Raw genomic sequence first — 16,851 nt, forward strand, 5'->3', positions numbered from 1 at the left:
AGAGACAAACCCATGCACCTATGGTCAACTAATCTATGACAAGAAGGCAAAGATATACAATGGAGAAAAGACAGTCTCTTCAATAAGTGGTGCTGGGAAAACTGGACAGCTCCATGTAAAAGAATGAAATTAGAACACTCCCTAACACCATACACAAAAATAAACTCAAAATGGATCAGAGACCTAAATGTAAGACCGGACACTATAAAACTCAGAAAAAAACATAGGAAGAACACTCTTTGACACAAATCACAGCAAGATCCTTTTTGACCCACCTCCTAGAGAAATGGAAATAAAAACAAAAATAAACAAATGGGACCTAATGAAACTCAAAAGCTTTTGCAAAGCAAAGGAAAGTACAAACAAGATGAAAAGACCACCCTCAAAATGGAAAAAAAAATTTGCAAACGAATCAACAGACAAAGGATTAATCTCCAAAATATATTAACAGCTCGTGCAGCTCAATATGACAAAAACAAACAACCCAATCCAAAACTGGGCAGAAGACCTAAATAGACATTTCTCCAAAGAAGACATACAGATGGCCAAGAAGCACATGAAAAGCTGCTCAAAATCACTAATTGTTAGAGAAATGCAAATCAAAACTACAATGAGGTGTCACCTCACACCAGTTAGAATGGGCGTCATCAGAAAATCTACAAACAACAAATGCTGGAGAGGGTGTAGAGAAAAGGGCATCCTCTTGCACTGTTGGTGGGAATGTAAATTGATACAGCCACTATGGAGAACAGTATGGAGGTTCCTTAAAAAACTCAAAATAGAATTACCAAATGATCCAGCAATCACAGTACTGGGCATATACCCAGAGAAAACCATAATTCAAAAAGACACATGCACCCGAATGTTCATTGTAGCACTATTTACAATAGCCAGCTCATGGAAGCAACCTAAATGCCCATTGACAGACGAATGGATAAAGAAGTTTTGGTACATGTTTATAATGGAATATTACTTAACTATAAAAAGGAACAAAATTGGGTCATTTGTTGAAACGCAGATGGATCTAGAGACTGTCATACAGAGTGAAGTAAGTCAGAAAAAGAAAAACAAATATCGTGTATTAACACATATATGTGGAACCTACAAAAATGGTACAGATGAACCAGTTTACTGGGTAGAAATTGAGACACAGATGTAGAGAACAAATGTATGGACACCAAGGGGGGAAAGTGGTGGGGGTGGTGGTGTGATGAATTGGGAGATTGGGATTGACATGTATACGCTGATGTGTGTAAAATGGATAACTAATAAGAACCTGCTGTATAAAAAAATAAATAAAATAAAATTCAAAATTAAAAAAAAATCAAATAAGCTACAAAGATACAGCACAGGGAATATAGCATATATTTTGTAATAACTATAAGTGGAATATAATCTTAAAAATTGTGTTGTACACCTGAAAAGACTGAAAAGACTGTGTTGTACACCTGAAACATTTCATTGTATAATATTGTAACTCAAAGGAAAAAACAAAAAGAATGGAGGGAAATTTGCTCTCAGTTAAAGAAAAACTGAGAAAATTTATTGCCTGCCGACTAATATGTATCACAAGAAATGTTAAAGGAAGTTCTTTAGGATGAAAAGAAATAATAGATGTAAACTCAGATCCTCAGGTAAGAATAGAGAACATTAGAAATCTTAAAATAGTAAGGTAAATATGAGCTAATTTTCCCCTCTTAATTTCTTTTAAATATATGTCTATCTAAGTAAAAAAGATGAAATCATCTTGTCTGATTTATGATGCATGTAGATGTAATTCGAATGACAACTTGAATGGGGAGGGGTTTGTAAATGGGCCATACAATGAGTAAGTTTCTATATTTTATATAAAATATAATATTTAGGTAGATTGTGAAAAGAAAGGTTACATTGAATTCCAGGTAGTCTGTGTAAGTGTGAATGCTGATTCCTAGAATGAATGAGAAATATTTGTACAGAATAGCACTTTGCAGATCCTTACTGGCCCACGTGTTAGTCATGTGGAAACATCATCAGTTCCTACATGGATTCTAGATCAAGCAATCTCTTGACAAAAAGCAACTTGGCTTTGACTAACCTTCATACCGTGTGTTCTAGGACAATTTAGGAGACATAGCCTGGTTTCCTTTTTCTGTCCATTTTCATTCCCTAAGTAACAGCAGACAACAAGTTCAGAAAAAATAAAGAGGATGATATTTAGCATTCTTTTCTGTCATATTATGGGGCCACTAAAAAAATCAGTATCAGTGGGAAAGAGGTAATAGTTATTTCCTTAAAGCAAGGTTGCTTTTGTGATCCAGTGTGGTCCTTGAACTAGACTCAGGAAGCTGACTGAGTATTGGAAAGGAAGCCAAGAGTGTATGATAGAATTTGTTAATGGGAAGCTCAGCCTTTTCAGATTCTCCTTGGAAAGGGCCCTGGAGCTGGGGGAGCAGAATATTGACTTTGCTCTGAGGTAAGGCAGATGGAGGGGAGGCTGAGATACAGGGAGAAACAGAGATGACAGGTCTTGCGATATCATGGAAGACAACACATGGAGCAGAAAGAACATGAATTCTGGAATCTGCAAGTCCTACATCTGAACATCTACACCATGTCATGCTGGCTGACACTAAGCCAGTGTGTTAGGCTGAAAAATGGTCCCTAAAATAGTATCCATGTCAAATTCCTGGAATATGTGAATGTGACCTTATTTGGTAAAAGATTCTTTACAGATGTGACTATGTTAAAGCTCTTGAGATGAGGAAACCATTCTGGATTATTCCAGGGAGCCCTAAATGCTATCATAAGTATCCTTATAAGAGAGGGGCAGAGTGAGCTTTGAGACACACAGAAGAGGAAGAGATGTGACCTTGCAGGCACTGGAGTGATATGGTGGCCCCATGTCAAGAAATACCAGCAACCACCAGAAGGTGGACGAGGCATGGAGTGGAATCTCTGCTAGAGCCCCTGGAGGGAGCAGGGCTCTGCCAACACCTTGATTTTGGACATCTGACCTCCAGAATTGTGAGTGTATAAATTTCTGTTGTTAAAAGTACTAAGTTTGTGGTAATTTGTTACAGCAACCACAGGCAGGAAATGAATACAGCCAATGACAGACCTCCCTGAATCTCAGTGCCCTCATCTCTAAAATAGGGTCATACTAGCTACGTTGTAATGTTACCAGAATTAAATGAGAAAATGTGTAAAAATAGAATGGAAAGAAAGAAGTGAGCAAAGAGCAAAAGATAGGGAACATGCTAGGAAAAATAAAGGTATCCCTTGTTTGATGTGAGTAATTTGTACCTGATGATCAGATGTTTTACCCAACAATGTTTTCTAGGAGACAACTTCCCATTATTTTAAATGAGAAAAATGATAACGTTTAATATGTCAATCCAACTCCCCAACCAATTTCCTGAAATGTTAGTAAAACACAGTGAAATACACATAATTGAACAATAAGCTATTATACTAGGATTTAAAATACAGATCTTGCCACTGTTCAGTTGGCAAAAATTTAGATTTATGATACCAAAACTCAATACAAAAATTTTGAGAAAATGATATACAGGAAAATCCTTAAGACACTTTCCAGATATGTTCTGTAGAATGTGAGAACCACAGGTAGATACTTTGAAAAGCACACTGAGTGTCTACATGAGGGCTACACATTTCAGACCTTGCCAGTGCTAAAAGGCCATCATAGCATCAGGTGAGCCACACTCTGCCACTGGGTGCTTGAACTGAAAGCATTTCCACAGTGTCTTTCACATTTCGCAAAGAGTTAAGAAAATATTAAAGACAATTGCAGAGAAGGAAGCAAAGCAAGTAAGACAAGTTTCTACATACAAAGTAAGTGTTTTTAGCAACTATATTGTTAGGTGATGGAGGATATAATTTTAAGTATTTTAAATCCTAGTATAATAGCTTATTGTTCAATTATGTGCATTTCACTGTGTTTTACATTTTAAAGCATTTAAAAAATGTTTTGTTGTTGGGCTTTCCTGGTGGCACAGTGGTTAAGAATCCACCTGCCAATGCAGGGGACACAGGTTTGAGCCCTGGTCCGGGAAGATCCCACATGCTGTGGAGCAACTAAGCCCGTGCGCCACAACTACCGAGCCTGTGTTCTAGAGCCCGCGAGCCACACTACTGAAGCCCACACGCCTAGAGCCTGTGCTCCGCAGCAAGAGAAGCCACTGCAATGAGACGCCCATGCACCGTAACAAAGAGTAGCCCCTGCTCACCGCAACTAGAGAAAGCCTTCACAAAGCAATGAAGACCCAATGCAGCCAAAAATAAAATAAATAAATTTTTAAAAAATGCTTTGCTGTAATTTTCAAATCAGTGCAGTGAGCAGATCTTGTTTCCATAATCATAATGAACAGCTTTTTTTGACCTCTTTTTAAAATGCCTAAGTTTTAATGAGGATTGTGGGTCGTTTTTTTTTTTCCCAACTGGACAGAATCATTTCCCTTTGTCTGTTCCTATATTGCCAGTTTCTGGCTATGCTTGAAATAGAGGGGTGGAATTCTGTATGAAAGTGCTTAAAGGGGCTACAGAGCGTAGTCTAAGTCATACAGGAATTGTGAGGATTTAATGAGATAATTAATGAAAAGAGCCTAACACAGTTCCCAGCACAAGTCAGTATCTAATTATCATCGTTATTATCATTGACAGATTACTGCTGTATTTTTATGTTACAGATGAAAGTTTTCACATGATTTTTTTTTAGGACCAAAAACAGGTTTCCATATTACCTACAAGTACAAAAGTCCTAAAGATGGAAAACAATAAGTTATTTATTGTATCACTAATATGTCTGAGACTAAAAGAGTTTGGGGAAGAGTAGAAAAAAACAAATGGTAAATCTTGTACTTAAAAAGAAAGAAGGGCTATCTATCTCCGTTACAGACAGCTGTCATGCACAGGCTGGAGCAACGCTTTAGGTAGAATCAGGGACACTTAAAAAACTGTAAATCTTTTGCAAATTAGGATCATAATCTATTTACACTCCCCCCCCCACCATTCTGGGCTTTCTTGCGGATAACTGATTCCATGTGTGCAACTTGCAGCAGGAAGGGCAGGATAAGGGCCTGGAAATTGTTAAACTCTAGATTGGATGGTACTTTGGAGACCTCCTTACAGGATAATCTGTCAGTTACATGGCCAATCAAGTTGCAAGGCTAATACTTGCTAATTTTGCATTCCATTGAATGATGATATATAATACACCTCGTGATTCTGCAGTAAATATTTCATTTCTCTTACTTTTCTGCCCAATAGATTGGCTTCATGCAGTTGCTAGATGAGAATAGAATTGTATTGCAAAAGAGATAAATGATTTAGCAAATATGATTTTATATGCCAAAAAAGGTACACTAGCAGCTTTTATGATGAGTGTCCTTGAAGGGAAATATGGTGAATTTGCATCTGATTTAGGTCTTCTCTAAACAACAACAATAACAAAAAAGGCAAAAACAAGCCTAAGACAGTTTTATCTGTTTGGGTGGTCTTAATGGGTTCTTATTGGGAGATCTGTGATAGTGACGCCTCCTGGTAATTTCTTGTGTGTGAAGGGTACAAGTAGGAATTTATAGGGATGGTTATGATCCAAACTTATTTGGTCTCCAAAGCATGTCCAGGAGAGGTTGTAGGCCTTTTCTCATCTTGCCTGGCATGTATATAACTGCAGATAGCAGCCATGCTAAGTTGTTGGGTAACTCATTTTGGTTACCTTCTTTAGGTGACACATTAGACATTTTTGCCTATCTTGAGTCCTCCATTCTATTATGGTAGACTGTAAGCTCCATAATGAAACTGTTTCTAACTTGTTCACCTCCGTACCCTAGCCTGGTAGCACTCCAAAAAAACACATCAAACAAATAAGTAGAAAGAATGAACCTAGTGGTTGTCTTATCCATCCATCCTTTCATCCATCTATCCTTCCATCCATTTCTCACGATTGCTGTTTTCTTAAGGTTTCTGTTGACACAATGTGTCAGCCTTTGTTTGTTTGCTTTGGAAAGTGATCATTTAAGTTCTCCACCCCTGAGAGATTGTCAAATACACATGGGCAAAATAAACGTGGTCAAATGCACATTGTAAAATTAAACTTGAGGTGAAGCTATAATTTATTAATGTGCAGAGTGATTGATAAACTTTAGAAAAAAAATTGTACCACTTTGGTCATCTAGATATACAAACCATTTGGAAACATCTCAGCAAAACTGAAAGAGAGCATCTGATGTCTCTAATCTACCTCTCCCTGCTCCCCATCCTTAGCTGCTATTCACACTTGCTTTTCTTAAACATATTTAATTTGTGACAAGTTGGGAGCTACCTTCTCTTTTCTGAGGTGATCTTTGAAGAATAATGTACTTAACTGCAGCATATTTAGATTGTTTATCTGTATTTAAATCCTTAGCTTGGTATTGTGTTTTGCCTTTAAGATAAAATCAATAATAAAAAGTTGAAAAGCAGCAGAATAATCCTTGAACATTCCTCAACAACTATCCTCCCCTACTTCCAAAAAGGAACACTGCTTAATCTTAACTTTTTTGAAATTTTTTTCTCAGAGTTCATTTAGCTCTAGGTTCACCTTTATTCAAATGTATAGAAGCTAAAAATGGTACAAAGAAAGTTTATTCTAATTCAGACGCATTTGGAAGCCAGTGTCATTACTAAATGCTGTTGGTCTTGATAAGCTCTTTGATGATCTGAGATCAGCTTCTATCACAGAGACAGATGTAGTTCATTGTGAAATAGTGTAAAAGCTATGTAAATAGTTGCTGGTGTGCAGCAAATTCAACTTTTGCTGTTTGGAATTTCTGGATTTCTTTTTTTTTTTTTTTTAATCCATGGTTGATTGAATCCTCAGCTACAGAACCTGTGGATACAGAGGGCCGATTGTATAGGGTGCAACCAATACGTAATTACCTCCAGGAAAGGGCTAGCTGTCGTGGTGCTGCTGGAAGCCAGTGAGTTAGACCAACTGAAATGTTTATGTAACCTCCAAATCTCATTGTAAAATTCATCCTACCCAATTGCTCTTCAGAGCTTTTGAAAAGAAAAATTGTGGAGTAATTTGAGCTTCCCCTCTCTCCTCATCTGACCTCCTCTGTTCCTGGAGCAGAGACATTAGATGTCAGAGATCCAAGAACATGGGGAAGGGAGTGAGAAAAGAAAGCCTGGGTAATTCACTTGATAAGTATTATCCATCATTCATGTGTACTGTAGAGCAGTGGGTAGTTGGGAAAATAGGATCATTTGTAAAGTTCAGGTATTGGAGATGGTAGTGAAGAAAGATATTAAAGCATTATAGTTTTCAAAGACAGTGATTGTAGAGAATTAAGTACTTCTGCTGTTAGCTGCAATTAAGAGTCTGGTGCCAGTCTTCACCTCCTTTCATGAAGAGTTATAAAATTAGATAAAATGTATGAGGCAGCTATTTCCAGGAATTGGCTAACAGGCAATGCAGGACTTTGGTCTTTGAGAGAAGGTAATACTTGGAGTAGGCCTTGGATTCACCTTGGTTTTCTGCCTAGGGGTCCATTCACTGGACCAGAGAGTAAGCCTTATTCTTTCTTATTAAGAATACATTCAAGTTGGAAGAATTACAGTCTCCCTCGCACCATACCCTAAAATTAATTCCAGCTGGATTAAGGCAATAAATGTATAAAATCAATCATTGGAAAGCTAGAAGAGAAATGAGCATTTATCCCAACTACAGTGAGAGAGAACCTTATAAACTTAAAGACAAAAAGAAAAGATCACAAAAGAAAGGAGTTGTGGACTTGACTCCATTAAAAGTAAACTTCTGTTTGTCAAAAACCAAAAACCAAAATGGAGATACACATGTGCAGCAAACATGAGGTACAAGTGCCTAGGGATCTTAAAAGACCAAGAGCTCATACCAATTGATAACAATGCATGATTCCAGTAGTTAAATGGGAGGTCAGACATCCAGTTTTTTCCATCCTAAAGCCTTTATTTTTAATCCTTTCCTCCTCAGTGGGAGAACTCAGTTGCCCAAGGTCTCTTCCTGCTTACTGTTTCATCACTCCTACTTCTGAGCCTCAGCAGGGACCTGGCCTTACATTCCATTGCATTCCCTGCCTGGGGCCCTCTATCTCTTACATGCAATCTTTAGTGATGTTTCTATGAGCTCTAAAAATTTGGGGTTTCCCAGCAACATTGTTCTATGGCATTTGTTATCAGGTATCGGTGTTTCATACTCATCTTTTATTGGAGATGTAGTAGTTTCATTTCTAGAAAGAAAATGTGACATGTTCCCCCTTTTGACTTCCTACCTTCTCTGAAAAATTGGGTGCTTGAAGTGTGTGTGTGTGTGTGTGTGTGTGTGTGTGTGTGTGTTCAGGGTAGAGGCTTGAGGGGAGTAATAAAGGAAGTGACAGTGGGGAGGTCTGCCACAGCATTACCACATTTTCTGATCTGCGGGAAGCAGAAAAATGAGTGTGATGACCTGAGGGAGCTGATGACTAAGTGAGCATATGTTCTTAGGCACGTTTCAGTAAATCACATTGAGTTAGATTCTCCCTGTTACTCCTGTGTCCATTTACAGGGGTGGGCACTTAACATGTACGTCTACTCCACTGTACATCCCCAAAGAAAATATACATAAGCATTCATTCATTCATTTATTCATCCATAGGGAGAACCCACTATGTTCAAGGCACTGTAAAATATACAAAGAGAAATTCTCAAGAAGTTTCAAATTTTAGAATCTGTGGATGTACACAAATAAGTATAAGGTCAAAAAGGGTTAAGTGTCATAAGAGACTTGAATGGAAGCATACAATTAAAAATATAGTAAGCAGAGATTCTGGCCTAGCAAAGATGACGTAGACCCATTTTCCCTGCTCCTCCTCCTAAGCACAACTATGAACTCTAGAAATGAAGCAAGAGGCAACCAAATGAGAATTCTGAAAGGTGGTAAGAAAAAGATGAGCTGGTTTGAGACTCCAGGACTAGAGGAACAGCATAGTAGCAGGGTGTCTAGAGTCCTCCCTCCCAAGAGAAGAAGCCACCCAGACCAGGTATTTCCTAACTCATAACCCAATGACAGGGGGAAGTCCAGGGAGGTTGATTTTTTTTCCTGATTGAATGGGAGTATTGCTGGAAACATCAGAGAAGTCTGACCCCTCCAATAAGGGGAATGAGAACCAGAGAAAAGAAATAGAAAACAAGTAATATGATAATAGACTGAGGTGCTAACATATCAATAATGATCTTAAATGTAAATCATCTAAATCATTCATTGAAAGATAAAGATTGACAGAGTGGATAAAAGAACTCAGTCCAACTATATGCTGCTTATGAGGAACTCACTTCAAAGTCAATGATTAGGTAAGTTGAAAGTAAAAGGATAGAAAAAAGTACACCACACAAATATTAATTTTCAAAAAGCAGGAGAGACTATATTAATGTGATAAAAGTAGACTTCAGAGCAAAGAAAATATCTAGAGACAAACAGAGATATTATATAATGATGAAAGCATCAACACACCCAGAAAACTTAATGATCCTAAATATATACACACCAAACAATAGAGCCTTAAAGTACATGGGGAAAAAACAAGCAAACAAAAACAAACAACCCAACTAACAGAGTTGAAGGAGAAATAGAGAAACTGACAACTGTAGTTAGAGACTCCAGTGCCCCATCTCAACAACAGATAGATCTACTCTGCAGAAAATCAGCAAGAATATAGAAGATCTGAGCATCACAATTGGCTAATAGTATCTAATTGACATATATAGAACACTCCATCCAATAATAGCAGAATACACATTTTTTTCAAGCACTCATGCATCATTCACCAAAATATACCTTGTCTTGGGTCACAAAAAACCCTTTAAGTTTTAAAAATTGAAATCATGCAGAATGTGTTCTCTGACTATAATAATATCTAACTAGAAATCAATTATAAGAAGATCACAGAAAAAGTTCTAAACATAGGTCAAAGAGTAACTCTTAAAGGAAATTTAAAAATACATAGAACTGAATGAAAATGAAAACACAATATATCAAAATATGTAAGCTGCAGCTAAAGCAGTGCTGAGATGGATATTTATACCACTAAATACAATATTAGAATTAAGGAAAGTTCTCAATAACCTAAGTTCCTACCTCAAGTATAAAAAAGAAAGAAAAATAAACCAATAGGAAGCAGACAGAAAGAAATAATAAAGGTAAAAGCAGAAATCAATAAAATTTAAAACAGGAAAAATATAAAGTCAAAGCAAAAAGTTGGTTACTCTAAAAAATTAATAAAATTGATAGATGATTAGCAAGGCTGACAATAACAAAATTGCCAACATTAGAAATGAAATAGGGGATATAAATACAGATCCTACAATCATTAAAAAATAAATAAGGATACACTGTGAACAACTTCATATTCACATAGTCAGCTACTAAGAAGAAAGGGATCAATTTTTCAAAAATTATAAACCACCTAAATTCAGCCAGGATGAAATGGACAGCTTGAGTAACGATTAAAGAAATTGAGTTAGTACTTAAAAGTTTTCCCCCAAGAACTCCTCAGGACCACACAGTTTCACTGGAGAAGTCTACCAAATATTTAGAAAAGAATTAATACCAATTTTACATAATCTCTTTCAGAAAATAGAAGAGGTAGGAACACTTCCCAACTCATTTTATGAACCTAGTAAAAGACCACAAAAAGAAAGGAAGGAAGGGAGGGAGGGAGGAAGAAAGGCTATTCCAGTCCAATATCTCTTGTGAACTTTGACACAGAAATACTCAACAAAATATTAGCAAATCAAGTACAACAGTGTGTAAAAAGAATTATGTACCATGACCAAAGGGGATTTAATACAGGTATGCAAGGATGGTTGAGTACTTTAAAATGAATCAATGTAATCTACCTTATCAACAAGCTAAAGAAGAAAAATGATATGATCATATCAATTAACCCAGAACAAGCATTTGACAAAATCCAGCATCCATTTATAATAAAAATTGTTGGCAATTTAGGAATAGAGTTGAATTACCTCAACTTGATAAAGAGAATCCCTGAGTGCTTGCTTCGGCAGCACATATGCTCAAATTGGAACGATACAGAGAAGATTAGCATTGCCCCTGCCCAAGGATGACATGCAAATTCGTGAAGCATTCCATATTTTTATCTTTTTTGACCCCCCTCCTAGAGTAATGAAAATAAAAGCAAAAATAAACAAATGGGACCTAATTAAACTTAAAAGCTTTTGCACATCAAAGGAAACCATAAGCAAGATGAAAAGATAGTCCTCAGAATGGGAGAAAATATTTCCAAATGAAGCAACTGACAAAATATTAATCTCCAAAATCTATGAACAGCTCATGCAGCTCAATATCAAAAAAACAACCCAATCCAAAAATGGGCAGAAGACCTAAATAAACATTTCTGCAAAGAAGACATACAGATGGCCAAGAGGCACATGAAAAGATGCTCAACATCACTAATTATTAGAGAAATGCAAATCAAAATTACAATGAGGTATCACCTCACACCAGTCAGAATGGCTATCATCAGAAAAATCTACAAACAACAAATGCTGGAGAGGGTGTGGAGAAAAGGGAACCCTTTTGCATTGTTGGTGGGAACATAAATTGATACAGCCACTATGGAGAACAGTATGGAAGTTCCTTAAAAAACTAAAAATAGACCTACCATATGACCCAGCAATCCCACTCCTGGGCATATACTGAGAGAAAACCATAATTCAAAAGGACACATGTACCACAATGTTCCCTGGAGCACTATTTACAATAGCCAGGACATGGAAGCAACCTAAATGTCCATCAACAGATGAATGGATAAAGAAGATGTGGCACATATATACAATGGAATATTACTCAGCCATGAAAGGGAACGAAATTGGGTCATTTGTAGAGACATGGATGGACCTAGAGATTGTCATACAGAGTGAAGTAAGTCAGAAAGAGAAAAACTAATATTATATATTAACACATGTGTGTGGAATCTAGAAAAATGGTATAGATGATCTTATTTACAAAGCAGAGAAAGAGACACAGATGTAGAGAACAAATGTATGGATACTGGGGGTGGGGGTGGGTGAGATGAATTGGGAGACTGGGATTGACATATGTACAGTGTTTATACTATGTATAAAATAGATAACTAATGAGAACATACTGTATAGCACAGGGAACTCTACTCAGTGCTCTGTGGTAACCTAAATGAGAAGGAAATCCAAAAAAGAGGGGATATATGTATATGTATAGCTGATTCACTTTGCTGTACAGCAGAAACTGACACAACATTGTAAACCAACTATACTCCAATAAAAATTAATTAAAAAACAAAAAGAGAGAATCCCTGATATTGGGAACAACGCATGGATGTTCACTCTCATTACTTCTACTCAATATGGTACTGGAAGTTCTAGCCACTGTAATACAACAAGAAAAAGGAATAGGTGGCATGCAGATTGGAAAAGAATAAAATAAAACTAGTTCTATTTGCAGATGACACTTCCTAGAAAATCCCTAGGAATCTACAACAACAACAAACTCCCAGAACTAATAAGTGAGTTCAGCAATTAATTAATCAACAAAATTAATTGTATTTCTATATGCTAACAAGGAACATGCAGAAACCAAAATTTTAAACACAATACCATTTACAACTGTTCCAAAGAAAATGAAATATTAGATATACACTTAACAAAATGCATACAGGATTTGTATGCTGAAAATTACAAAATACTGATAGGAGAAGTCACAGAAGACCTTTCAATAAATGCTGGAAGACTCAACATAGTACAGATGTAAGTCCTCCCCAAATTGATCTAAGGTTTAATGCAATTCCTAACAAAATTCCAGCCAGCTTATTCTAAAACTTATATGTAAAGACACAGGCCCTATAATAGCTAAAACAATCATAGCATAGAATAATAAAGTATGGGACTTCCCTGGTGGTGCAGTGGTTAAGAATCCGCCTGCCAATGCAGGGGACACGGGTTCTATCCCTGGTCCAGGAAGATCCCACATGCCACGGAGCAACTAAACCCATGTGCCACAACTACTGAGCCTGCACTCTAGAGCCCACGAGCCACAACTACTGAAGCCCTTGCACCTAGAGCCCGTGTTCCACAACAAGAGAAGCCACCACAATGAGAAGCCTGCTCACAGCAATGAAGACCCAATACAGCTATAAATTAATAAATAATTTTTAAAAAAAGAATAATAAAGTAGGGGGGAATCACTCTATCCAATACTAAAGCTAACTATATAGCCATAGTAATCAAGCCAATGTGGTATTGGCAGGGGATGGAATGGAACAGAATGGAGGACCCAGAAATAGATCCACACACATGCTCAGATGATTTTTGACAAAGGAACAAAAGCAATTCAATGAAGGAAGCCCAGCCTTTTTTTTTTTTTTTTTTTTGTGGTACGCGGGCCTCTCACTGCTGTGGCCTCTCCCGTTGCGGAGCACAGGCTCCGGACGCGCAGGCTCAGCGGCCATGGCTCATGGGCCCAGCCACTCCGCGGCATGTGGGATCCTCCCGGACCGGGGCACGAACCCGTGTTCCCTGCATCGGCAGGCGGATTCTCAACCACTGCGCCACCAGGGAAGCCCTCAGCCTTTTAACAAATGGTATTGGAGCATTAGACATCCATCGGCAAAAAAATAACATTGATCTAAACCTCATACCTTATATAAAAATTAACTCAAAATGGATTACAGACTTACATGAAGTGTAAAATTACAAAAATTTTAGAAAAAATAAACGTAAGAGAAATTTCTTGGGATCTAAGTTTAAGCAAAGAATTCTTAGACTTCACACCAAAAGTATAAATCCATAAAAGGAACAATAGATAGATTGGACCTCAAGAAAATTAAAATTTTTCTCTGTGAAAGCCATGTAAGGAGAATGAGAAGACAGTCTATAGGCTAGAAGAAAATATTTACAAACTACATATTCCACAGAGGACTAGTATCTAGTATATGTAAAGAACTCCTAAAAGTCAACAATAAAAAAGCAAGCAATCCAATTAGAAAATGGGCACAAGTCATGAACAGACATTTCACTGAGGAAGATGTACAGATGGCAAATAAGCACACTAAAAGATATTCCACATCGCTAGCCATCAGAGAAATGGAAATCAAAACCATAATGAGGTATCACTTCACATCTATCAGCATGGCTAAAATAAAAAATAATGACAACACCAAATATTGGTGAGGATGCAGAGAAACTGTTCACTCATACTTTGTTAGTGGGGATGTAAAATGGTACAGCCACTCTGGGAAACAAATCTGGCAGTTTTTTACAAAACTAAACATACAACTACCATAAGACCCAGCAATTGCACTCTTGAGCATTTATCTCAGAGAAATGAAAATTCATGTTCACATAAAAACTGGTACATAAATATTCATAACAGCTTCATTCATAGTAGCCAAAATCTGGAAGTAGCCCAGATGTTTTTAACGGATGAGTGGTTAAATAAACTGTGGTACCCATGGAATTCTACTCAGCAATCAAAAGGAACAAACTATTAATACAATCAACAACTTGGGTGATTCTCCAAAGAGTCGTGTTGAGTGAAAAAAGCCAATCCCAATAAATTATATATTTTATTTTTTAGGGTTTCTTGTTTTTCAATTAAAAAAAAATTGAAGTGCAGTTGATTTACAATGTTGTGTTAGTTTCTGGTGTTACAGAAAAGTGATTCAGCTATATATGTGTGTGTATATAATATATATATATATATATTCTTTTTCATATTCTTTTAAATTTATAGGTTCTTTTCCATATTCTTTTAAATTTATAGGTTATTTCAAGATATTGAATATAGTTTCCTGTGGTATACAGTAGGACCTAGTTTATCTGTTTTTATATATAGTAGTTTGTATCTGCTAATCCCAAACTCCTAATTTATCCCTCCTCTCTTTCCCCATTAGTAACCATAAGTTTGTTTTCTATGTCTGTGAGTCTGTTTCTATTTTGTAAATAAGTTCATTCATATCATATTTTAGATTCCACATATAAGAGATAAAATTACATACTTTATGATTCCATTTAAGTGACATTTTTGAAATGACAAAATGGAGGACAGATTAGTGATTGCCAGGGCTTAGGGATGGAGGTGAGGGAGGGCCAAGTGAAAGGTGGCTGAGGTAATAAAGGCACAACATGAAGGATCCTTGTGGTGATAAAACTGCTCAGTATCTTGACCTTGGTGGTGGATACACGAACCTGCACAGATTATAAAATTGTATTGAACTTAATATATACACAAACACACACACACATACACTGAAATGAGTACAAGTAAAACTGGGATTTAGGGGAATTCTGAATAAGATTGGTGTATTGTATTAATGTCAAATCCTAGTTGTGCTATTATACTATGGTTTTTCAAAGTGGAGGAAACTGGATAAAATATACACAGGATCTCTTTGTATTATTTCTTACGACTGCATGTGAACCTGCAGTTATCTCAACCATGATTCCAATTAAAATTATGTATATAAAATTATGTATATAAAACTCTTTTTAAAAATTATAAATATATATATACTATAGTAAGTGCTGTTTAATCCCCAAACAGCAATATTATCCCCATTTTCCAATGAGGAAACTAAGACACAGTGAGATTAAGCAACCAGTCCAAGGTCACAAGCCTAGTCAGTGGCAGAATCTGGATTAGAACCCAAGAATTTTTAGTTCCAGTATCCACACCCTAATAGGTTATTTTCTCTCTTTACCTAGAGATTAGTTATAGCTGAGGTCATTAGGAAGGACTTTATGGAGAAAATGACATTTTAAGCTTCCTTAGAGGCGAGATTATGGTCTGATGTATATATTGCATTAATTGTACTGTCAATAGGAGGAACTTAATACATATTTGTTGAATCAATACCTTCTTTAAACCACTAGTTGATTCCTTCAGTTACTGATTGTCTATCAGGATCCCAGGGTTTGCAAAATGAGAAAACACGGGATCCAGGGCAATGAGCTCATTTTGTCTTCTCTAGGCAGTTCTATTCTATGTTGTGTGGAGATAACACACTGCAGAACTTTCAGCAACACTTAGAATGTTCCCCAGAATCAGTATTGCCTCCCAATTACTGGGACATTGAAAAAAGCATCCTCCCCCACTCCATTTCCTAGTTCCCCCTAAGAATACTGGTGGAGAACCAGTATACTTAGTCTCTGGTTATCAAGGCTCAGAGAATTCCTACAACAGAACTGCGGGATTCACATGATTCAATAGGGACATCACATCTACCCCCTTGGCATGGCTCTGTGCATGTGATAGAAAGAAATAGAACTTCCTTGACTTCACAGTGGCTCTAAGTTTGAATCTGAATGGTCTAAAGTGTTCATTTTTCTTTTTCTTTTTTTTTTCTGGTTGTTCTTTTTGATGGGCATAAAGAAGTTTCCCCTTTCAGAGAAGTGCTGCTGAGCACGCACCGTATAGCATACCCCAAACCAAGCTCTTTCAACCTCAATAGAAGAAAAACATCTGAAATGGAAACGTATTAATGGATCATTTTTGTAAACATGAAAAATCTCTTGGAAGGGCAATTTTCTCTTATTGACTGGCAGAAAAATAGTAGTGTTAATTACGTTGACTTGTTAAATCTGAAAGAATGGGGCTTCCCTGGTGGCGCAGTGATTGAGACTCTGCCTGCCAATGCAGGGGACACCGGTTCGAGCCCTGGTCTGGGAAGATCCTACATGCCGCGGAACAACTAGGCCCATGAGCCACACCTACTGAGCCTGTGCGTCTGGAGCCTGTGCTCCGCAACGAGAGGCCGCGATAGTGAGAGGCCCGCGCACCGCGATGAAGAGTGGCCCCCG

General features: G+C 37.1%; 1 protein-coding gene and 1 non-coding gene across 24 annotated transcripts in view; both read left to right on the top strand.

Moving 5' to 3' along the window:
* Nucleotides 1-16,851, top strand: part of FHIT (fragile histidine triad diadenosine triphosphatase) — a 1,537,641-nt gene that overhangs the window by 557,273 nt on the left and 963,517 nt on the right. The gene's annotated exons all lie outside the window — the stretch shown is intronic.
* LOC112064971 (U6 spliceosomal RNA) lies at nucleotides 11,049-11,155 on the top strand. The gene has a single exon (XR_002891760.1). It is a non-coding gene; the product is annotated as a U6 spliceosomal RNA (small nuclear RNA).

The sequence above is a fragment of the Physeter macrocephalus genome, chromosome 18, assembly GCF_002837175.3.
Source record: "Physeter macrocephalus isolate SW-GA chromosome 18, ASM283717v5, whole genome shotgun sequence".
Lineage (NCBI taxonomy): Eukaryota > Metazoa > Chordata > Mammalia > Artiodactyla > Physeteridae > Physeter > Physeter macrocephalus.